Source organism: Micromys minutus (genome assembly GCF_963924665.1).
Source record: "Micromys minutus genome assembly, chromosome: 15".
Classification (NCBI taxonomy): Eukaryota; Metazoa; Chordata; class Mammalia; order Rodentia; family Muridae; genus Micromys; species Micromys minutus.
Genome location: NC_137984.1, coordinates 52,699,956 through 52,724,810, shown reverse-complemented (window position 1 = coordinate 52,724,810; position 24,855 = coordinate 52,699,956). Strand labels below are relative to the sequence as shown.

Genomic DNA, 24,855 nt, shown 5'->3' with positions numbered 1-24,855 from the left:
CCCAGCTGCTCCTCCATTTTCCCACTGTTAAAACACAGCAATGACAGTGGCAACCGGCTTCCCATCGGTGTGTGAAGCGCTTAACAGAGTGCCTCGCAGGGAATATGCACAAAGCTGTTTTCTAAAAGCAAATCTCTTCCAGGAGCTTGAGAAATGGTTCAGCACTTCAGTGCATGGGCTGCTCTCAAAGAGGATCTGGGTTCAGTTCCCAGCCACCCACTTGGCAGCTCATGACCGGATCTGTAATTCCTGTTCCGGGGGATCTGACGCCCTCTTCTGGCCTCTTCAAGGAATGCACACATATGGTACACGAATATACCCGCAGACAAAAACCTCTACACAAAAATTAAAATGGACTGCTAAATAAAATGGAAGGTATGTGACAGTGTGATCACAAGTTAAACTTGATTCCCCCAGTGTTACAACTTTGGACTTTCTGTTTTGTACTTCTTTAGGAAAAGAGATAACTCGGAATTAGGCCTTATGACTACTAAAGTGAGGAGCCAGAGTCAAGAGCAGGAGTTGGGAAGAAGGGAGGGGTTAGGAAGATCTTTGAGGTCTAGGTGACAAAGCGGTCGTGTGAACCCAGTTATTTCCTGAGAAGGAACAGAAAGAAGAGTTGTACGTAAGGGAAACGATAGAAGAGCTCTCGCAAGGCTTCCTACTCACGTGACTCTAATTTTTGGCAAGGTGGCACTGAATCATCATGCTGACACAAGCTGAAACCCACTGTGTAGCCACAGTGCACACAACCGGAGAACTGATGTTACCCGTGTTAATTTCAACTTCCATGCCATGGAAACGCAAACCGGAGTCAGGGTTTCTACCCTGTCTTCTGAGGACTGCATGCCGAATGCTCGACTGAGAAGCTTGGGGGGGCATCCCGCAGTGAGCATAGCCAAAGCTAGACCGCAAGCGACAATTCCGAACCATGGAACCTAGATACTTTCTAAAGAGCCGAGCAGAGAAACAGCTATTCTGTGTGGGGCAGTGGACCGTGCCACCAGACAGAAAACCTGTAAGGCCAAGCGAATTTAGGAACCCCAGCAATTTTCAGTGAGAACGGTAGGCGTTTGAATCGACTCCCCACCAGGGTCCTGTCCTGCAACACGTGACCACAACACCCACTTGAGAGGACCATAGCAATCAGATGAGACAGCCTAACTCTCAGATCAAGCCAATAGACAGTATCTGCCTTTAGATCCCAACCCCAGAATGTTTTAAAGGTCCTACTGACAAAGAATAAGGTTCACAAGTTATTTCACCAAAGAACCTCGGACAGAGCCTGTCCTGTGAGCTGTAACTCTCCAGGGAAGAGTTACAACCTCGACCTGGCCCACCCAGCTGGGTGCCCAAGCCTACAGCAGCCACTTCCGGTTCCGTTCGGTGGTGGCCCCAACCTTGGTCCCTAGCCAACCATTGCATTCTGCTGCCTGCCACCTGAAGAGGCCCTACAGCCTTGAAGCCTTACTCTGACTTCCCCTCGGAAAGCTGCAGCTCTTTGGTCACTCCAGCTTGGCCAGAGCCCCGTGGGTGGTGCCCCGTATGCAGACCAGCAGTTCTGTGCAAATCCCACCAGGTCATAAATGTGACGGGACCCTGTGAACTTGCACACTGGGTACTTGTATGTGGTTCTGCCTCGTAGATCCACAGGCTTGTCCACAGCTCCCAGGAGCATTGGTGGGACTGGTTTAAAAAGCGTTTCACCCGTCAAAAAACCTCTTCATTCTGATAGAAAATGGAGACTGTCCTAAACTTTACTATTCATCTCTACTGTTTTCTTTTAACGTCATTTTTCATGGTGTGGAGTCCCCAGTCCTGCCTTGTTCCACCACACAGACACCTCTCTGTTCTGCCATCTTTCCTGCAGCTCTGAGCAGATGTTAATGTAGTGCCTTGGTTGTCAGTGTGTGTGTGGGTAAAGAGCACACAGCCCCAGGAACAGCTTTGGAGAACAGCTATCGTTCAGTTTATTGGGAGAGGCAGCTATCTATGCCCCTGGGCAGGTGAGCAGGGTCTCTGGGGCAAGGTTTGTGTGTCTGTGTTCAATTGGCCAGGACAGGGATGTTGGAAGATCCTTTATCTGCATCCTCGGAGGCTGGGGGAGGCCAAGGGGACAAACCTTATAAGGTCAAACAAAAACTGAGGCCTGATAACCGGTAGGGCAGTAAATGCTTACGGGGGTCGATAGTGTGGCCGCTGACTTTCAGGTGACAGGCTGGCAGAAGGGAGGGAACCAGTGCCTGCCATCCTCATATGAGGTATTTGGGTTGAAGCTTCCCTTGAGACCCTTCCCCCACTTATCCTGAGCTACAGTCCCACACTTACCCACTTCTTCACTGAGTGTTTGTCCATTGTAGTGGTATTGGAAAATGTTGGTCCTCACCACCGAGGGCCATGTGGAGGTCTGTGTTGTCTTCTGAAGCAGCTGATTCGGGGGGCCTGTGAGGCTACCTGAGGCCATGTCTGGTTCTACAGCAGCCAGGACAGTGTTGTTGTTAACTTGTGTTGCCATGGAGAGCCTTGAGCACGTCCTTGATCTGTGCTGTAGCCTAAGGCTCTGCTGATGCCCTTGGTCTGGGCTATTGCCTTAGGCTATGCTGATGTTTGTGGGCCCCATGCTTGAAATACCCATTCATGACCCCAAAGGCCATGTTGGAGTCCATGATCCGTGTTGGCAGTGAGGGTTATGATAGTGTCTGTGGCCCACTTAAGCAGAGAGCCACGTTGATGTTTGTGACTGAGACCATGCTGATGTCCCTCAGGGGGAAGGGATTCCCAACATGGATTCCCCAGAGGCATCTCCCTTGCCTCCAGGCCTCACAGAACCTCCATGGGGCCATATTCTTCCCCCCAACTATCTTCATCCTTTTCCTAACATTGGCAATGAAACAAGGGATGTCATCTTTTAACAACACTGGCACCAGTGTGAGGAGATTAGATTTCCTCACTACTGGATATCTCTTTTTCCTTTCAGTGATTATATTGGAATCACAAATTGAACTTGGTAGTGGTTCTTCTCCTCCTCCTCCTCTTCTTCCTCCTCCTCCTTCTTCATCACAAGGTCACAAGGGTGGGCCGTCCTGTAAGGACAGAGGAATGTAATTGAGGTGTATGATGTGAAATTCTCAAATAATAAATTAAAATGTCATGAATAAATAAATAAATAAATAAATAAGACCATCTTATCATTTTTGTTTGATTTGGTTTGTTTTTTAGTGAATGAAGATTTTGTGATGTAGCCCAGGCTGGCCTCAAACCCAGGCTAAATCTCAAACTCACTATGTAGCCCAGGCTGATAACAAACTAACTATCCTCTTCCTTATATCTGAGGTGGTGGAATTACAGCTGACTATTGTTAAGATTTTATTTTATGTATATGAGTGCCTCATATATGTCTATGCACTACATTCATGCAGTGCCCATGGAGACCAGAAGAGGGAGTCAGATCCCCTGAAACTAGACTTAGAGATGGTTGTGAGTTGCCATGTGGGTGCTGAAAACTGAACCCAAGGTCCTCTGCAAGGATAGTCAGTGCTTTTAGCTGCTGGGATATCTCTTTAGCTCCTTTTACAGGAGCCGTATATTAAGCAGTAGGTACTGATCAAAAGTCTTTGATTTTAAATAAAATGATTGGTTATAAGCAGAAATAATGAACTATTTCTGGAAGGCTCTGTGTAGGCCCAGCCTTTGCAGTTCATTTTAAGAAGGTGGTTCGTGGCTCTAGCCTCACTTGGCAGACATGGCCAACATTAGCCACGAGAGATCCTCAGAGGGCAGAGTGTCTGTGAATCCAGATCTCAGGAGTCAAAACTGACAGCAATGTTTTCCCTCGACCTGTTAGACAAGGGACTGGTCTACTGAAGAAATGTATCTGACATCATACTCTGAAGGAGACATTCCTGTTCGATAGTCCCAGGTCTCAGAATGGAGATGACAAGCTTCCCTTTTCCCTTCTGAGCTCTCCCGGCACTCAGCTCTTCTCAGGAGGCCAGCTGACCTCCCAGTGAGGCTCAACAAAAGTCCCAGAGGTGTTTCTGGGTAATTTTAAACATCAATTTATTCTCGCAGCATTGCTTTTGGCTGCCAGGTTGTTTTCTAGCACACTGGCAGGACTTGTTCTCTGAACCACTCTGCGGAGATAGTCGGGTGGAAAGACAAGACCAACTGGATTGGAGATGTTATTCATCCTTGATGTGCCTACACTTGACCTTTTTTAAAAAACCCCGGCATGGGGCTAGAGAGCCGGCTCAGTCCTTAGGAGCACTTGCAGCTCCTGCAGAAGACACAGGTTCCATTTCCAGCTCACAACCGTTCCTGATTCTGGTTCCAGGGGATTCAACTTCTTCTGGCTGCTGAAGGTGTCAGGCACTGGTGTGGTGCATGACAGACGCTCAAACACACAAAATAATAAAAACACAGTCAGACTGACTACGGCTGAGAAAGGGCCTGACAGTGGGCATTTTGAGGAATCAGGGGTGGTAGTAGGAGGTGCTGATACACTAGACTGTATTCTAAGTGATATGAAACCCAGGTGTGTTTTATAGAAATGAAAAAGAAGCCAGGGATTTGCTTGATAGAGACAAGGTATGATTCAGGGGAAGGGGGCGCCTCTGCAAGCAGATGCTGAGGCATTCCTTCCCCCTGAGGTACCAGCCATAAGACCAGGTATAGTATAGAATAGAGTTTATTTTAGGGAATGGGGAGGAGAGTTGGGGAGTAGAGATGAGAAAGGTGGACGGGGGGGGGGAGAAGGAGGAGGAGGAGGAAGAGGAGAAGAAGAAGAAGAAGAAGAAGAAGAAGAAGAAGAAGAAGAAGAAGAAGAAGAAGAAGAAGAAGAAGAAGAAGAAGAAGAAGAAGAGGCCAGCCATGAACACGTGAAGAGAGAGAGGAATGGGGAGAGAAGGGTCAGAGGGGGAAGAGAGTAAGAGAGCCAGAGAGTGTGAGAGTGGGGAGGGCGCAGCATGGAGCTCCTTTATACTGAGTCCGCATACCTAGCTGTTGCCAGGTAACTGGGGCAGAGCCTAGAAGGAATGCTAACACCAGGGAACTTCTTATACCTGCTGGTCTATAATGGTGTGATGATTACAGGACTTTCTTCTGAAAACTAGGAGAATCTTAGCTCTCCAACTGATTTTATTCCTTCTCTTATCACCTTTTCTGTGGAGGTATGTGAATGGAACTGCTTTCTTTCCTTAGAGTCCAGGGATCAAAAGTTAACTAGACCCCCCCACCCACCCACACACTACCTTTATACCCCAAAGCATCAATAGTGAGATGCTGCCTGCTCCAGCCTCATTTCTCTCTCACTTTAACCATCGAATCTTACAGCTCCCGCCTGTCTTTGTAAACTGAACAAGCAAACAAAGCATTGGATGATCAGAGTTCCGGTGGTATTAGTTGTAGTTAGTCACTTTCTTTTGAAATTTGCCTGCGATTGGATCAGCACAGAAGATGCTGTGAAACGATGCACAGTAGTTCACTCTCCAGCCTCCAGCAGGCTCAGAGCAGCTCTGTCCTCGAGTGTCAACATAGCACGTGCCCCAGCACACCCTCAGGACAGCACTGACGCCTGGTGTCTAGCTCTTTACTTTGAAATAAAGGCTTTAAGAAAACTCAATTGATACTAGCTCTACATTTGCTTCCCATGCTTTCTTCAAAGAAAACATTCAACATGGTCGTGGGACGTGCTCAACACCAAGACATTTGTGCTGGGTCAGTACTAGTAACTACATTTTGCATTCATATTTTTATGGACGGCCATATTTTTGAAGGAAGAGGTACACGCACATCCCTCTGAAAAAGCACCGCCACCTTCCAAGGGTAGAGGTTCACCTTCTTGTTTATGTCCTTATCGCATCCCACAAAGAGCTACCATTAGTCTCTGAGTTCTACCAGCAACATATCTTTAGAGTCCTCACTGTTCTATGACACTTCCCGTTTCTCTTGTGGATTTGTCCAAAAGCCTTCTTTCTCCCTCTGACCTCCAAATGCTTCCATTTCCTTTCCTCATGTGACCAACACTTGTTAAACACAAGGCCAGGCTCCTGTTTTAGAGACTTGCACTGCCAGGAAAAGAAACCCATTTGGAACTGCTTCTGAAGCCTCGCTATCCCTGCCCGACTTCCCATGATGCCCCACTCTTACTCTCTCTGCTCTTACCACACCCTGCCTGCAGCTGTTCAGGCAGACCTGGAGATCCAGCTGCTCCATTGCCAAGCCTCTCAAATACCACACATTCCATGGAACTGGATCCTCTCTCCATCAAAATTGTCACACAGGGCTCGGCGCCCCCTCCCCCTTCAGCCCTACCCTTGGCGGGCATGTCTCCCCCTAACCTCTACTTTCTTCAACATCTCACGGATAATTACAGGAATCCATCAGTGCCTGTAGATACTCACTGCTTCTGTTATGAGAATAAGAATTTAGCGGAAAGTCTAAGCATGGCTGAGTTCTGAAAGACATTACTTACAAAAGACCGGAGACTGATGTGTTTTCTTTTTAGAATACCCATCAGGCTGGAGAGACAAACGGGGATAAGGGCACTGGCTGCTCTTGCAGAGGCCCTGGTTCAATTCCCAGCACCCACATAGTGTCTTACATACACCTGTAACTCCAGTTTCAGGGGATCAGGCATCCTCTTCTTGCCTCTGCGGATACTACATGCACGTGGCACACAGACTTGTGACAGGTAAAATACCAGTGCACATAAAAATAAACAAACCTTAAAAAACCATAGTGTAACTAGGAGAAAAATCATTTTTGTAAGCTCCTTTTAATGAGGGGTTCTGGGAAATGAGGGAGTGAATAGACGTTGGCGTGTTCTTAGCCTTGCGGGGACTCATAGCTTCTGCATCAGGGGCGTGTCCTGGGGACTCAGCTTTTGCATCAGGGGGCGTGTCCTGGAGTAAGCCTTGCACAAACATCTGATACAGGGTTCAATGACATTTAAACACAATAAAAACGAATAATCATCCACCTCGTGTAGTGTCAGCTGTATGAATTATTGTGTTTCCTGTTTTCATCCCAATACAAGTTTGGTCTTAGCATTATACACAAGGAAAATGATTTAAAAATATCATAATTCCTTGCTACCAACTGGTGTTCATGGCGCTAACTCTTCAAGGTCGTTGGTGTTGCTTTGGAGGAGACAGTGAGTTGGGAATATTTTTAATGTGTCAACAACATGAGATTTTTGCTTTGTCTGTCCCTCGTACCCTCCCTCCTAGTTTGCTGACACATTAGCTACCCTTTCGGCTGCTGAGCATGCAGGAATGAACAACACAGCATGTCCCCACTGTCAGCAGGATGAGCACACTGAACAGATGGAGGCAGAAGAGCCATTGATTAAGAAAAAGACTTAATTTTTCAAAATCCTATTTATTAACCACAGCTTTTTTGTTTTTCTGTGGTTCCTAAAATGTTCTGTCGAGATAGTTTCACTGTCTCCTTATGGCAGAGACACTGGGGAGAAGCTGTTTCTAATGTGCCGTTTATGTGTCCTTCCTGATAAACTGCAAGTGTAACCAGTTGACTCTGGAACAGTGTGCAGTACTGAAGCCAGTCTCTGTCTGTAATGCTTTCATTTCTGAGGGCAAAAGTAAACACCACACAATACTACATATCACCATTAAAGAATACTGTTTCGGATTTTCTCTACACACTTCTACTTTCTCTAAATGAAATCAGCTCCTGATTTGCTTCCAAGGTCATGTCCCTCCTGCCTTTCTTTTCTTTTTCTTCCACGTGTTAACATTTTGTCTGCTTCATTTTTGTGCTGAGACTTTAAACAGCAGAATGGGCAGAATTAAAGCCATAGCGCCCATTAAACCATCTCTTAATAACTATAGCAAAATCTGCAGTCAGAAAATTAGAATAACTTTTAATATTATTTCACTCTATTCCTTCAAATCCTGCTGTGATCTTTACAGATATTTTCTCCTCTAGGTTTTAATTTACATTTAGAACCATGACTACTTCACCCCAGCTGTGACAAGTGCTTGGATTCTGGAATAGAGCGTGTCCAGTCCCAGTTGAGTCTCCAGGGATTCCTGGAGGATCCCTTTGCCAGACTTAAAGAAGCCTCAGAATCAGACTCAGCAGCCTTTGTTTCAGGTGACTTCACCATGCTCCCTAGGTCGCTGATAAGCTTTGCAAAGGAAGGGCCTGGAGAGACACCTCAGCAGTGAAGTCTGCTCTTACAGAAGGCATGTGTTCAATTCCCGGCATCCATATGGCTGCTTATAACCATATGTTAACTCTAGTTCCAAGGAATGCCCTCTTCTGGCCTCCTAGGGTTCCGGGTATGCATATGTACATACACATACATGCAAGCCAACAATAATATATGTGTGTGTGTGTGTGTGTGTGTGTGTGTGTGTTTGTATGATGTATGTGTATATATTATGTATGCACACATATAATAAAAATAATTGGTAAAAGTAGAAAAAAAGCAAAGGACCACATTCTTAGAACCCATGAAATTCTTAGATTATTATAATTATATTTTTATATTGCTATTGTTTTTACCCTTTCAAACTCACTCGAAATTTTTGTGATTATGCAGCGAACCTCACTGTGCACAAGACAATGAATTCAGATTGCATCTGGAAACGTGGACCCAGCACTGTGAGCTCTTACCTCCTAAAGACAGAAGCATAGTAGAAGATAGACAGAGAATCAGCCCTAAAAATAAAGCCACCTACTTCTTAAATGACTTCTGAAGGGACAGAGGGCGTGGATAAAACAATAGTGTTGGCGAGAATATCCACTAAGAGGAAACCTGCAGAGCCACTTGCTTATGGTTGCCTTGGAGAGTTGAGGAGTGAGTCACATGGGGGAGGGCAGATGCAGCCCTGGTCTTGGGGGAAACAGGGAAAGTGACTGAAAAGGCTCTTTCACTCTCCTGGCAGAGGCAGCCTTGCAGCTGGGGCCCCACTGCTCTGATGACACCCACGCTGGCTGGCTGGTGGCCTCTTGAGAGAGCCTGGCAGAGACTGGCTTAACCCCAGTCTCTGGTAATGGGGAAGGCAGTTTAAATGAGCACCCAGTAAGTCAAGAATATCTACTCAGTTTAAATTTTTAGCTTGGCAGTCTGTCTTTTGAGACCTAGGCTAGCAGCTCCAGGCTATTCACAGTGATAGCCAAGCCAGATTATCTTGTCTGCTCGGATCTCATGTAAAATGGCTTGGTGCTTGGTTGAGTCCAATGTTTATTCAACTGTTGCAGGCATCATCCGAAGTTTGAAATCTGAAACACTCCAAAATGATCAACTTTTTGAGTACTCACTGCTGCCCCAAATGGAAATTCCATCTATGTGTTGTTGGTTTTTTTTTTAATTGAAGAACTTTATTTAAAAATAAACAAAGATAAATGTACAAATTTTAAGCATCTTTGCATAAAAGTATATGAATACATTTTTGTCAGTACTTGGTTTTTTTTTAAGGTTTGATAATGTGCATTACTAGTTACAATGAGCATAAAGTACATGTAAAACAGGATGTAACCTGTAATTAGTCAAAGTTTTCTTGGTGTGTAAGGAGTAAACATAATGGTTTCTTTTCTTTTCTTTTCTTTTTTTCTTAAACTTCACACAGTCTGTGAGTTGTTTCTGAGGTGTTCAGAGCTTTCTGGGGTTATCCAATTATCAGTGACTGCATATTATATCTGTTCTTTTGTGACTGGGTTATCTCACTCAGGATGATATTCTCTAGATGCATCCTTTTTTTTTTTTTTTTTTTTTTTTTTTTTTAAGAATTTCATGAAGTCATTGTTTCTGATAGCTGAGTAGTACCCCATTGTGTAAATATAGCACAATTTTTGTATCCATTCATCTACTGAAGGACATCTGGGTTCTTTCCAGCTTCTGGCTATTATAAATAGTGCTGCTATGAACATTGTGGTGCATGTGTCTAGTTGTGTTTTACAAATTAAAGTAAACCCAGGAGTGGCTTGCTGAAAAACTACGTTTCCCAGCATCCCTTGCGGATTTCAGAAGTCAAAGTACACTCTGGTAAAGGTTCTTGTTAGTCTTAGGCTTTTTGGTCCTCTGCACTTGTGGGTAACAAAAGCGCCCCTTACTGTGAATAAACACAGTTCCTCCCCAGGTAAGGCCAAACCTTTCTTTCTGCCTTCGTCTTTCTATGGCAGCTTTAATATAATCTAACATACAGTGCTGAAGATCCTGGATGAAATCTGAGCCTACTAGTGACTCGACCCTACTCCCAGAAAACTTCGCCGGGTCTCATAGAACCCTCAGTCATGAGCCAGGCAACATTTTCTTTTCACTTCCATGTCCTTCCTTTCACACCTCGCTGTCTCTCCCTGACAGTCTGACTGAGTTGGTCAAAGGCACTAGAGACTTCCACCTAGCTGTGAGAACGTTTGGCTAAGAATTCTAATTCGGGGATTCTCCCCCGGCCTACCACTCCATCAGCTGAAAGCCCTGACAACCTTCTGCTGGCCCTGCAGTTCCTTAACCCTGGAGCTGTAATGGTTAGGGAGGCCCTCTTACTTTCCCAGGCACATTTGGTTATTTCAAGACATAGAGATTGATCTCTTTAAGCGACTGGATGTTGACCTTACCTCGACTCTTGGCCCTGTCATGGCTTCCAAATCCTCCATTCCAAGCAATACACCCTCAGCCTGGCTGCAGGCTAACTCAAAAGTTCAGTTTGGGAGACCTTATACCGAGTTTATGTGTTCAGCACCCCATCCAAATCTGGCCTCCATATTCGTTGGACAAGTTCGCAACTATTGATTTTTATTATCTAAGCTGATTTAAGTAACTCCACAAGATGAAATGCTAGCGTGGTCCAGGGCCCCTTCTCTGTATAGCTCATTGAGCACGTCCGTCTCTCTCAAAGCCTCACACCCGTCAAGAACCCAGGGTGCTCATTACTCCTGCAGTCCTCCAGCCTGCATCTTTATTTCTGAGACTGGATAGAGCCCTTTGTCTTGGGCCTCTTTGACCTTGTGCTTTGGCCCACTTGTGTTTTGTCCTCTCCAAACCTAGAAAAATCCTGCTTGAGCTCTTAACAGCTTAGGGATAAAGGCAGGTCAAGTTGCCTGTCCCGTTTACAGATTCACGCAAACTCTTTATGGATATGTAGGTCGCTGGGTTCAGTCTTATAGGGCGTCAAATGCCATTTGGGTGTGGAGAATATTGAAAACAGTCTTTAATGCTCTTCATCCCCACCGAGAAGGCTGGTCCTGGAGTGTGAGTTTGGCACACCTGATCACACCCAAACGTATTTGTTTCAAAGTTTCCTCCAAAGTCTCTGTCTGGTCTCATGCCTCTGTGACTGAGAGAAGGAAAACAGAGAGCAGAACATTTAGGAAAAGACACTTTGCCCTTGACAAGGACTAAAAAGTAAACAGTTTCTTATGACAGTCACAGAGGGTTTAATGCTCTAAATACTCCCCCCTCCTTGGTTTCATCTAAAGTTTTTGTTGAAAATTTAATTTTCTGTATTGTAGGCCTTGTAAAGTCATTGGGTACGATTTAAAAGATCTGTAGCGAACAGTTAGCTTAAAACTTATAACAGAAAGGGTTGATAGTAAACAAAATAATCTATGTATAAATTTATAGCAGAAAGGGTTGATAATAAAAATATAATCTATGTATAGATAATCTTAATTTGCAATAGCATACCATGTATGTAACTTGGATTCAGTTCTTGTTTAGGAAAAGGGTGTGTGACTCAACTTGGAGTACCATGTGGCTTGTTGCCATCTTGTCTGATGTCCTCACAGCCATGTGACTCAGACACCATCGTTCCTAAGGTTAAAGAAGGAGATTGCCATGAGTCTTCACTATCATGTGGTTAAGGTGACCATGTGGTATAAGATGCTTTATGTTACCCTCTCTACGTTAAGGAAGCAACAGTAGGTCTCCAAGATATCTTGGATTAGGATGATCTTTTGTATATAATGATTTTTGTTTCAAGAATAAAAAATAACAGATAAGGACAAAAATCATGAATAAGGTGTTTCCATTGCTGTAAACAGACACCATGACCAAGGCAACTCTTATAAGGGCAGCATTTATTTGGGGCTGGCTTACTGGTTCCGAGGTTCAGTCCATTATCATGGAGCATGGCAGCCTCCAGGTAGCCGTGGTGCTGGAGAAGCTAAGAGTTCTACATCTTGTTTTTAAGGCAGACAAGAGAAGATTGGCTCCCAAGTGGCTAGGAGGAGGGTCTGAAATCCTACTTCCTCATCGAAACTCTTCCTCCAACATGACCACACCTCCTAACAATGCCAGTCCCTGGGCCAAGCACAATAAAAACACCACACAAGGTATATGGAAAATAAGATTTGAAATATCAAACAGCATATTTTGATAATTAAGGTTCATAAATTTCTAAGTTTTCTCTTTGCTAACTTTGTTGAACTTTAGGGATTTGGTGAAATTGAATTATACAAACAACTTTGCACATTATAAAACAGAAAAATGAGATTCCCAATGTCTCTTTGAACTGTATTTATGATTTAAATCTTATTTTCTCACTAAAAGATCTTCAATTTAAGAATTATAATTTTTTAAGGCTCAAAGTAACACAGATAAACTTGTGAAATCCTAATCTCATAAAAGGTACAAACTTAATATGAACTGTTAAGGATAATTAAGCTACACTAGTTAATGGTCAGTCCTGTTGAGTACTAATGTAATCTACAGAGAGAAACTCAAGGCCAACTTATATCTCCATTATATAGTCTTCTCTCTATATATTGTCAAATTTCAGCCTAAAATAAGGGCTCAGACTAAACTTAAAGTTTGATGTAAAATAATACTTAAAATTAGGCATATATTTTAAAGATTGGTTATGTAAGACTGAATTCTTACATAAAGTGGGTTGAGTTTACATTACACTTGCAGGGCAGGAAGTCCCCAGGCTGAGGTAGTTCCCTTGGATGGAGCACAAGTTCTCTTGAGTGGAGCACTGACCCTTCAGAGTGAGATGCTATTAGTTTCATTATAAGACAAGGATGCATGGGAAATAGGTCCTGCCAGAAGTATACTGATTTTGCCTCTGGCTGCATAGGCCTGGCCAGCTCTGGCTGTGGATATCTGGCTGGCTCCAGTCATATAGGCAAAACCAGAAAGAAAAAAATCCTCCCTTTATCTAAAGATGAATTACCCCTCATGCCCCACATAATGACAGGATGGAGTCTATTGCCCAATGGAGGTTCTTAGACTCTGCAACCACATCCTAAACGTCTTCAACAACAGAGAGGCAAATAGCAAGTACTCTGGCCTCACCGTCTGTCTAACGGATACTCAAGGATGCTGTAAGCCTATGTGCTAGTTCAATTGCTCACACTGTGTACACTGCCATTCAGTTCTCCATCTTAGCAAAAGCTAATTACAGCATCTACACCCTAATCACCCACGTTCTCCGACTGAAGGAGGATGCCAGATAGTCTGTCAAGCTCACGTTGTCTAAGAAATCCCAAAAGCTAACACTTGTTAAAGTTCATTTAATGTGATGCTCTTGTTTTACAAATTGTGTCTCTAAACACCCAAGCTATTTTAAATAGAATCGTGTTAAGAATGATGCTTACTGCTGTCAGTATGTGGTGATCTAGAGATTTGTCCACTGGCGGAAGGAATAAAGATTTGGCTTTAGACTTCTTTGCCAATTTAGTATGGTACACATAATTATTTATTATAGGTTTGACATGACTGCTTTCATTTTTCATCTGTTGGTTGAGTGTATGGAAAGAAAATGTTGTGGAGAAATTTTAAAAGGTCTGGTAATAGGCTTAATTGTAGAAATCTTTGTAAAATGAACCATTTACTCTTGACATGGCAGCCACTGTCTTTGGGGGAGCTGTCTTTGATTAGGAATGGCCCCCCATAGACTCCTGTGTTTGATTGCTCCGCCATAGGGAGGGCACTATTAGGGGGTGTGGCTTTGTTGGAGTAGATGTGACCTTGTTGCCTTGCTGGAAGGAGTGTGGAGGTGGGCTTTGAGGTCTCCTATACTCAAGCTATTCCCAGTGTGGTACACAGTCTCCTTGCTACCCACAGATCGAGATGCAGAACTCTCAGTTCCTTCTCCAGCACCATGTCTGCCTGCACAACTGCCATGCTTCCCTCCATGATGATCGTAGACTTGACCTCTGAAACTATAAGCTGGTCCTAATCAAACGTTGTCCTTTATGAGAGTTGCCATGGTCATGGTGTCTCTTCGCAGCAGTAAAAAAAAAAAAAAAAAAAAAAAAAAAAAAAAAAAAAACTTTATCTAAGGCAGGGAGTACACTTTTTAAATTGGAAATTGAAAATCACTTATTTTTGGAGAATAGAATTTAGATTGGCTCTTTATATAGTCTAATATTTACAATATAATCTTGGAATATAGGTATAACAATTTGATGCTAATTAAAATATGTAAGTTATGTTTTCAAATACTAGATATAGTAATTTAAAGCAATGGTCACAATTTAAAAAAAAATCATTGTAGCAAATTGTTTCTAGCCAAAACTGTGTTTTACTTGAGATACTCTGTTTTTGTTCATTAAGTAATAGATGGTATTATCAATATTTGCAACAAATACATGAAGATCATCATAGGTCAAAGCAAGGAATACCACTTAGACACCTTGTTTTCAAGTTCAATCTTTGCATGCTGACTTTAACTGACTTCTTTTACAAAGTGTCCAGGTACATGTTTTCCTATGCTGGAGTCTGGTGTAAGTAAACAGCTTGTACAGTTGCCTTATTCTTCTATAGAACTCTGGTACCTGGTTCAGGCTGTCCTGCAGTTGCATTTAACCTGATATAATTTCTGTATTTAACCTTATGTTATATTGATTCATGTTAACCTTGATGTGTAAGTTTTCCTTGTGCAACATTGTTTCTTAATGTATAGCTATTATTGCCTCCTGACTCTTACTCTGGATCTTTGCCAGCTGCTGAGCTTTATCATGGACCTTTGGATAAAACCTCTTTTGAGCCTTTCCTTATTGCTCTTCTGTCATCTATGAAGCAAGATTGGTGACTCCATCCCCTAAAAGCAGGTCAGATGACCTCGAAAAAGGGACAAGTAGACCATGGATGCATCTCTCCTCTTGCCACTCTGGGCATTGTTTTGGGGACTTAGAACTAACTCAGATGAACTTTGCATCAGTTAATCTCTCTGTTCCACCACCTCAGGTCAGCTTAGCCCCCATCAGGACCAGTTCAACTCCTTGGCAGCTGCAGTATTCCAAGATTAAAAAGGACTAGATCTGACTTCTGCTAAGGGTGGGATCTTTGCCTTCTTCAAACAGTACTGCTTCCATGCCAGCAAATCCTATCTGGAGTTTAAGGAGCCCAAAGACAGAGAAAAGGTGAAACTTCCTTCTGGTTTCCTTCCAGTCTGGTTCCTCTTGATCACCCTTTCCTCTCTGTTATCACCACACTTACTGTCTTCTAATGTTTTAGTTGTTTTTAAAATGTTTTCCTTTCTGAACATCACTCTATACCAAAACTAAATGTTCCGCCCAAGCTCCTGTAATAGTTCTTACCCTACAACAGCTCCATTTGTTTCTTACACATGAGCAGCAGAGACCTTTTAGATGTCACAGAGAACCTCCCTTTCACCCCAGGCCAGACTCAGTTCTTCACATCAGTCCTCTGGTTTCACCTGCTCACTTCCTTAGAGGCTTGGTAGCTGCCTGTTACTTCTGCTCACTGAGGTCTAACAGTCTTGATAATGGGACCAGTCACTGTCACCCCGAATCAACTCTATATCTACTTTCTCTCACCTACCCAGTCCATCTTTCCTGCTTCTACTCCTCCCCCTCCACCAACCTTTCCAGAAAAATCTCTCAGTTCTCCACTAGCCAGCTCATCTGCTTGCAGCCCTCTAATAATCATTTTATAAGACTCTCCAGGAGGAACACAGGACAGCCATGGCCTGATCCATCACAGCCGATTAAGTTAAGACTCTCCCCCTACTTCTTGACCTGAGGAACCACTCTCCAGTGCACTCAGCGCTACTCCCTCTGACATAGATCCTTATCTACAGAAAACAGTTCTTTTATCCCCTGCAAAATTTATTCCCTCTTAGAGTAAGAAATGATAGTTTCTTGCTGAAAGACTATGTTTCCCAGATTCCCTTGCAGGCTATGGAAGCCATTTCTGCCCCTATGAGGATCCTGTCTATCTTCTTCTATAGGCATTTTGGCTATCCGCACACAAGTGTTACAGAAGTGACCCTCACAGTGAACATGGTCCCTCCTAAGTCAGACCAAGCCTCTCTTGCTTTAAATCATCTAACAAACCTGCATTCAGCCTGTTGAATATAAATCTGTATGTAAAATATTAATAGAGTTCACTTTTAACTCGGGTCCTATTGCATACGAATTTCCCCAAAGCTGTATGGATGTGTTTTGCATACTTCATTGATCAGAGTAAGACGATGCTTTAAAAAGCTGTGTGTTGTTGTATAATGCAGGGGAAAACTTTGGCCCACAGTTTGATGAATCTACAGACAGACACTCAGACCAGCGTTCAGGCTCACAGTGAGCAGAAGCAACAGACAGAATGGAAGAGGACGTCTGCTGTCCTGGCCTGCAGGGGGCAGAACGAACCAGGGAAAGACAGAGATAAAGCACAGGGCTACACAGACTCTATACAGCTTACTTCCCTGTTGTCAAATTTCTGGTTCTTTCATCTCTACCCCCCTCTTCACCCCCAATAACAATTCTAGTACCAAATCTTAGTGTCATTCGAGGCTTCTTCAGGGAACATTTGTGACAAACCTCTAAAGCTTGCTCTAAGCCACAGCACTGTTCAGAAGATGGACATATGCGAGGTTCTCTCCGAGTCTCAAGGTCATACTTGGCCAGCATAAGACTGCCTTTCAGGGACCTGTATCCTTATGTTCTGGATGATGATTCTGGGGCTGTGCTTTCAGGGGAGGGCCTTTCAGTCTCATGAAGTACTCACCATGCTCATAGCCTGGCTTTGCACTTTCTCAGGAGAGCTCTTCTCTTTAGAAGCTGAAAGCTGTTTCTGAGTTCCGCATGCAGCAGCTTAGCCGTGACCTACTGCGTGACTATTTTGTCTTTGCATTTCATTGCTGGTTGCTTCATTCAGACACATAGGAGGCTTCACTTCAGACTCTGGGCTTCCAGCAGGTCAGAGAACCCATGTGGCAGATGATGTGTTTGATACCATTGCATTTTTATGTCCTTGGTTCTAAAAGGGGTGTGATGATAGTAAACGAGTACCCCATCTTCCCATTCTGTTGCTCTCTCCTGTCTCAGTTCATGCATATGTCCTTCCTGGATTCTATGACCAGCGTCTATACTGTGGGCTAGGTTTGGTCAGAGGCCCTGTATTAAAACCTAAGGCTGAATACAACTGAGGAAGGTACCCAAAATTGACTTTTGGCCCACGTGTGCGCACATGCACACGCACACGAACACACACACACACGCAAGCTCCAGGTTCATCAAAGGACCTAGCCCTTTGCTGGAGAATTATAGTGGAAAATACCAGTATCAACCTCTTTGTTCTACATGTTTACACACATGTACACAACCTGCAAACACATACAAAGAAACCAACAAACTTTCCTCCATATCTTATTTTCTATGTGTTTTTTCAAGTACAGACAAACATTTCTTTAGATCTAACTTACTGACACAGAGAGGCTTGGATGCTTTATAACGTTTCAAGTTGTCAGTGTCCAATGTCTTTATTGTAGAAGGTAGACCTCATTGTGCCTTTGCTTAAGAATTTTCTTTGTAAGTCAGAAAGACTCACCCACCCTCCCAGAACAGGCCAAGGAATACCTTCTCGTCTGTGAACTTTTCTGAGTCTTTCGGGCGGCCATCTTTGCCTGTTCACATTCTGCGCTTGGCATCTGTTGAATGTTTCCTGCAGTTCTGTGAATTCAGATGGAACATCTAGGTCTGCTTCAAGACGATTACAAGCTCATTATGACTAGCATAAGCCATGGAATCAGGGCTGCCGGCACCTCTTTGTCACTCTGCCATTTCATGCTCTCTTAAACAAGCTGTCACTTTGTTTCTTTCTTAGAGCATTTGCAGTGACTTCCTTGGCATCATGGCCTCAGTGGGAACATTAGATTCTTCTAAGTATGTCCTCTGACCACTCAGTCCAAACAGCTTTCTGATCACACCTCTCCCTCCCTCTCTGAAACTTATTATTTCATTTTAAGAAAGTTAATTTTCCCCAATGAAATATTAAAAAGTCTTCTGCCAAAATTCCCCAGCCACCTTAAGCCAGGAAGACAAAAGCTATGTTTTTTTAACCTCATTAGACTAGAAGACCTGACTTCTAATTATTACTGAAATAAAATTGAAATTCATAGCATGTCAAGCATATTTCCTTTTAACAAAATTTGTTCTTAAAATGTAGAAAGGGAATAAAAGGAAGAATTCCAGGCAGTTCCCACACAAGACTAGTTAACTGTGTTTTTTATATATAACTTGTCAATTATAATGCCCAGATACCCACTCCCTGACTCAAATCTGAAGCACTATGGCTTGATCTAGTTTATGCCTGTGAAAAGAATGTCAGAGTTTAACCCCGTAGTGGGGAGTGATCGCTCCTATGGGAAGGAGCTTTCCAGGGAGGCCCGTGTGTGGATACACTTGCCTGCTCTTCACCAGTTTCCATGCCTCTGTCTTGCTCTACCGTCCTACCCTTTACCAGGCTCCAGTCTTGATTTCTATCTGACTCCAGATAACCCAAAGCATGTGCATATGTGTCGTCTTAAAAAAAAAAATAGGACTCTGTCCATAGCCCTGAGAGAAATCCAGAGCTCCTGAAATTTCCACTGCTCTGTTCAGCTCCGTGGTGGTATTCTCTGCCAGCCTTTCTCCCTCTCAACTGGTGACTGACGGATGGTTCTTCTCTGAGTGCTTCCGGCTTGGGTCTGGTCCTACAGGGGCTTTCCTGCTGCATCACCAGCAGCACCGAGGATGTGTGTGGTGCTTCTTCTATGCCTTATGTTTGTTCTCAGGATGCCCTGCACATGGTTATCACACTTGTGGAAAACAGGCTGGGTACACCGCTTGGACGCTTTTTACATCCAAAGAGTCAGTTATAACATTTGTCATATGCTTTATCATGTGAAAGGTGAGTAAAACCTTCAAGTCACTTTTGATGAATGTTTCATGAGGCTATTGGCTGGAGATAAGTACACATTGGTCTAGTGACATGTCTACGTTTCAGGAATAAGAATGGTTGGAGCCAAGTGGCCGGACCCATCCCTCCCTTCCCATCCCGAGACAATTGAATTTCAAGGCAGCCTCACAAACAGTTGCTATGAAACAAATCACACTATAATAGGATTTTTCATTATTAATGAGTAATAAACCATCATATGTTCCCTTGGAGAAGGCATTGCCTTCTGAGGAAAATATGCTAATAATGAAAGTATTCATTGCATGACAAAGTATCCTGAGCACCCTGACATCTCAAATATTTGTTTAGAGTAATTTATTAGTGAGTAGGAAATGAACCTAGGTCCATTTGGAAATGATTGGAAACAACAGGGACAGGGAGACTGACCTTTCCCATCTGTCTTCCTTCCGCCGATGTTGACTCTACCAAATCCTCCAGGTGTGTGGATGGTTACAGAAATACACACATGCAGCTTTTCTTGGGCTTTACTCCTCTTTCTATTCTCAGAGCTTACATTGTGTCTGTATTTAAGTTTGTATGGACCTTGCTGGGCACGGTGTACACAACTTTAATCCCAACATACACTGGAGAGGCAAAGATAGACAACTCTCTGAGTTCATGGGCAGTCTGGTCTATATGAGTTATAAGACAGTTAGCACCACATAAAGAGACCCTGTCTGAACAAGCAAACAAAATTCATTGACTTTGGGCACTCTGAAAACTCTAATTTCAGAAGTTGTTTGAAGTTAGGCAGCAAGGCAAGATCTTTTGCCCTTGGGAACCAACAGTCTGTCTGTTCCTTTCTGATACAATTTCCCACATGGACCCCAAAGATTATAACATAGGTAAAGTGGTAAAGCTAATTCTGTTTTAGGTTGTAACATGACGTGTCTTTCCAAAACAGAATTGTCTTCTCATCTTTTCTCTTTCTGAAACTGTGCCAGGAAGTGCAAGCAATGGCCAGAGTCCTGAAGTTCAAATGCATATTAATGTGTAAACACTGGCTTAGTGAATCAAAGGGCACTGGGGAAATCAGCTTTATATTCTTTCTTGTAAAAAATAAATTCACTTTTCTTTAAGAATTGGCTGCATGAATTGGAGGTTGGCTGTAGGGGTTTTGGGGAAATGTAAATATGATTATTACATTTAAATCTACTGTGGGGGATGTTGGTCCAAGAATGAAATAATCGATAGAGTCTGCAGTTCATTGCTAATCCTTCAATGGAGCCACATAAAGCAAGACCATCCCTGCATGGTGTAGCACTTCCCAGGAGCAGAGAAGTTAGAATTAAAGTCCTTTTGAGTTTGTTCTATTTAAAGAATTTTGGAGGAAAAACTTCAGTGAAATTCTAGACCTTTTCTTAAAAAGAAAGCTAATTAGTCAAGTCCCAACATCTCGATGTCTGAGTAGTGAAAACCAAGTAATTTTAGTAAAACTTCTTTGCCTTCTCTAGGTGAAAGACTCTGGACTGATGTAAGATCAATTGTCTGATATTTCAAATTTTGCAAGTTTTCATTAAGGAAATGATAGCTGGAACACGAAGGACTCCAGCTCAAGGTTATTTGCTAAGTCCCAACAATAACGCGCCTCCAGATAGATAGATCGGCTGCGGCTCCCAGCAGATCCCAGGGAGAAGCACCTTTGTAACCTTCCCCAGTGGAGGGAAAAATAGACATTTGATAAATGCAGAGGATGGGAGAAATGTTAGAGTCAACGCCTTCTAGCTCTGCTTCTGTGAAATCTCACCCCAATTGGAAGTGGCTGCCTCACTCAACAGTCTTACTCTTCTGAACATCAGTTAGCACAGCAAGCACCCTGTTCACCAGGTGGGCATTTGGCCATTATTTGTTGACTGAAGTTCAGCAGAGGAAACAGTTGTTAAATTGTCTGTCATTCTCTAGATGTAGGAAACAGAGTTCTGCTTTAATCTTTGGTGAAATATTCCACTGTACTTGTTCCATAGGTAGGAGCACATATCTGATGTCCGCATTCAAACTGTCATTACAGATGCTGCCTTAATTATCCTGTCATCTCTCTTATGGGTTTGAGGAACTATAAAGCCACAGAAGGCATGGCTAGCCCAAGGCTGTCACTGGGGGCCCAGCACCCGGCTTTCCCATCTTGTCTCCACCTTTGTGGAGCTCCACTTAACCTACACCAGGCCAGATAGATAGTGTCAGACAGCCTCTGTGCTGAGATTTTTCTCTCATATTTTGTTGTGGAGACTTTATTGTTTTTGCTTCTATGTTTGGATTTGTGATCCATATTTAGGTCTTAGTAAGGATGTGAGGCAAGAATCAACACATTTTCCACATAGACATTCAAGAACCATTTGTTGAAAGTATCTTCTCACCACTGAATGTGATGGGTTCTGCATGGAAAATCTACTGCACACAAATCTAATAGCTCACTCAGGACTTGTTCCCCAGTCACTGATGTTTGTCCCACACGGTGACCATACTCCTACAGGATAAGAATAAACCCTTTGTTTCTTTATTAAGCTACTTTGGCATTAATTGTTCATGTCACCCACCTTCCTGTCACTGTGACAAATTTCCATGGTTAAAATCAACTTATGGGAGAAAGAATTTATTCTGTCTTAACAGATCTAGGGAGGCAGTCCCTAGTGATGGAAGGAGATAGAGCTGGAACAGGGAGCTGGCTGCTCACATCTCATCATGCAAGAAGCAGAGAGATCAAACTGGAACTGAGTTGAGGCTACGGAAGTTCTAAGCCTGCCACCGGTGACATATTTCCTCCAGCAAAGCTCCACGTCCTAAAGTTCTGGAACCTCCACACATAGCACCTTCCCTGGGAATAAAGTAATCAGTCGACTTACCTCTATGGGACACGTTGCTCATTCAGACCACATGGCTTGCCTAATGGTTTTAGTTCCTTAACATAGAAACAGATGCTACCTACACAGGCACTCGAAGCTGTATGTGTTCCGGTTCGTGCTGTTTTCCCAATAAGTACATACACCTTGGTAGACTATGCTTTTGTCTTAATTTAGGTAAAATACTAACTTCTTGTGTGACTTCCTTGACCCGTGGATTGTTTGGAAAGTGTATTAATTACGTGTTCTCAAATGTTTCGAAAGACTTCCTAAGTTACTTGCTTGTTTGTTTATAAGTTTAACTTCCCTACATTTAGAGAACACACTTGATGGGTGATTCCTGTCTTTTAAAAATGTACCAAGACTTATTTTATAGCTCAGAATATGGCCTGTTTTGGTAAATGTTTTGCCAGAATATGACAAGGGCATAAATTCTCTTGTTAAGTCCTGGTTTGCCCTGGTATGGTTCCTTTTTACCTTGGAAGGAAGTGAGTTTTCCAAGGTCCCTTGGAGACCCCCACGCATGCCTCTGCATGGGGGTTTGAACCCCCCTGAAACTTGACACAATGCTTTACAGTATCCCACTGAGATGAGGAGGCAGGGACCCCTAAACTGTGGCATCAGGCCTGTCCCCCAGTCTCGTCTGGGGACAGGCTGTCCTGAGACCGATGAGTTCTGCTGCCGTCACTGTGTCTCATGATGACACTTTGGGGCATATGTGATAAGAAGAGTCTTGGGGTTGGAGGCCTCCCTTTCTCTTCCTGTCCACATAAGCAGTAATTGTCTGGACCCAAAAGAATCTCCTGTGTGCTTACTAGCCACAGCATGCAGGCCGTGGCTCCCTTGCTGTGTGCACGTTACAGCTGTGTCTCTGGGCCTTTCTGACACGTATGGAATTTCATTTGTCTCAGGCCTTTCCAGGCAGCTGGAGACAGGAATTTCTAAATTCTGGGTGTAGTGGCTTCATTTCCTGGATCTCTCTGAGAACTTTCTGTGTATTCACTAAGATGCTTCTTGTCCTAGCCAGGATGGTAAACTCAATGGAGCTGTGTCATAGCCCCTTCCTGTCTGCTGCTGAAGACCACTGTGGTTCCCAGCAGTGTCTAAGGCAGGTCCTGTGCTGGGGCCTCAGGTTAAGCAACTCAGCCATCTTCCAGTGGTGTGTTCTTACGGCTTCCTTCATCTTGCTATAGTGATGGAGCTTGAGGAGAGGGCAGGTCGCCCAGGGACAGCCTTAGAAATGCCTCAGTCTCCCCTGATGCTCAGTAGCTTTTATCATATAAGTTACTCGAGATTTCCATGTATCTTATTAGTAACATTTTATCCAGTTTCATATTTTGCATTCTGGAGGAAGGATCGTTTGGGTTCCTCACCTCACCCATCCAAATATCCTACATTTCCATTATCTTTGATTTTCTCCATAATTGGACCCCACATGTTTGCATACTGTAATATCTTTAACACATTTTTCTCCAGGGTAGAACTGTTTGCCCGCTTGTCTCAAAGCCCAACATGTTCACCTAACATCTTAAAGAATGAACCATGGTGGACCAGATGAAGTGCCGTTGTAGACCAGTTTCCTGCAAGTGTGAGGCTCCACATTCAGTCTCTGGTGCTACAAGAATAAGTGAACAGACTCTCACAGAAGACTCAAGTCACTGACAAGTATTTCCCAAGGCAAAGGAAAACATGCTTAATTTGTTTGAGAAAATGAAATTAGTTCCTTCATTTTAAGTATCATCAGAACTTTGAGAGGCTTATATGCAATCCAAGAGTTTGGAAAAGGAACGTCTAATACAGTTCCACGGACAGACCCATTCACCCGCGAACAACACGGGGAAACGGCACGCAATGAACACTCAGGCGGCAGCAGCTCTCTGTTGCCCTCTTGTGGTAAGTTGCTTCACTTCGGTCCTGTTCAGGGTTTAAAAGCCGCCTTAGTCTCTAGCCGCTGTTCAGGTCGGCCGATCTGATGGCTTTTTCTACGCACAAAGGGTTTTCATGGCCTCCTAATAGCACGCAAGAATTCGAGGAAGGAAAACGGCAGGAACTGCTTGTGTAGAAATTTCATCTTGGCTGAATAGTTTCCTAGAAGTCTTACTAGTTATAACCAAAGAAGCAGTTCGAATGCCTGTACTTGATCTTAAAGAGACGGTGCCCTTCCACAGCCTGCACGGTCAGGATGAACTGGGTGTAAAGACAGTGGCTTTGCGCATTGCTCACTCGGATGGCACCTGTTCACAAGCCAGCCGTGCTCCGCCCTGGGAAGATCACAGGGATAAAAAGAAGTATCTAAGAGCATATTGTTGGCAAGAAAAGCATCACCTGACGTCTACTTAAGCCCTAAACAATCAGATACCAAACTTCCCTTGCAGTGTATCGGCGATTTTTAACTAGTGACAGCCAAACCAGTTGGAAAAGATGAGGGCCGCTGTAACAGGGTGGAGCATAGAGATATGCAAGTAGGTAAAGGGGTGGGTATTAGAAATGGTGTGTGGGCTGGAGAAGGACAGGATGGTAGAGGCCAAATAGACAGCTGGTATTTGCTAATTAAGACTGTAGTTGTGGAATAGGAAGAATAATTACTAGTAGTTATTTTCAGATATAAAACACAGTTATGTAATTGTTTTAAACATTGACTTTTACAGGATCGCATGCTCATTAACAAATTTTTAAAGTGTCAAGCTCTGTGTTTATTTGGAAGCTGCTCATATTAATGTTTTAATAGATTTTGTAACATAACTAAGGAATGCATGACTTTAGCATTTGCAACTACACAGGATGATGGCGGCCTCTTTGCAAGGTTGACCGAAGAGGTTCGGAGGCTTTCAATGGCTTTACAATCTTTTCCATATAAGACAACAAATC

General features: G+C 43.4%; 1 pseudogene across 1 annotated transcript in view; it reads right to left on the bottom strand.

Moving 5' to 3' along the window:
* Positions 1–2,980: 2,980 nt before the first annotated feature.
* The window catches only part of LOC308430465 (chromobox protein homolog 3-like), a 55,885-nt pseudogene continuing 34,010 nt past the window's right edge, over positions 2,981–24,855 (bottom strand). Inside the window, exons 3-4 of the transcript in view lie at positions 6,814–6,926; positions 2,981–3,083 (exon numbers count right to left, since the gene is read on the bottom strand). The product of the transcript in view is annotated as a chromobox protein homolog 3-like (transcript). The remainder of the gene's footprint in view (positions 3,084–6,813; positions 6,927–24,855) is intronic.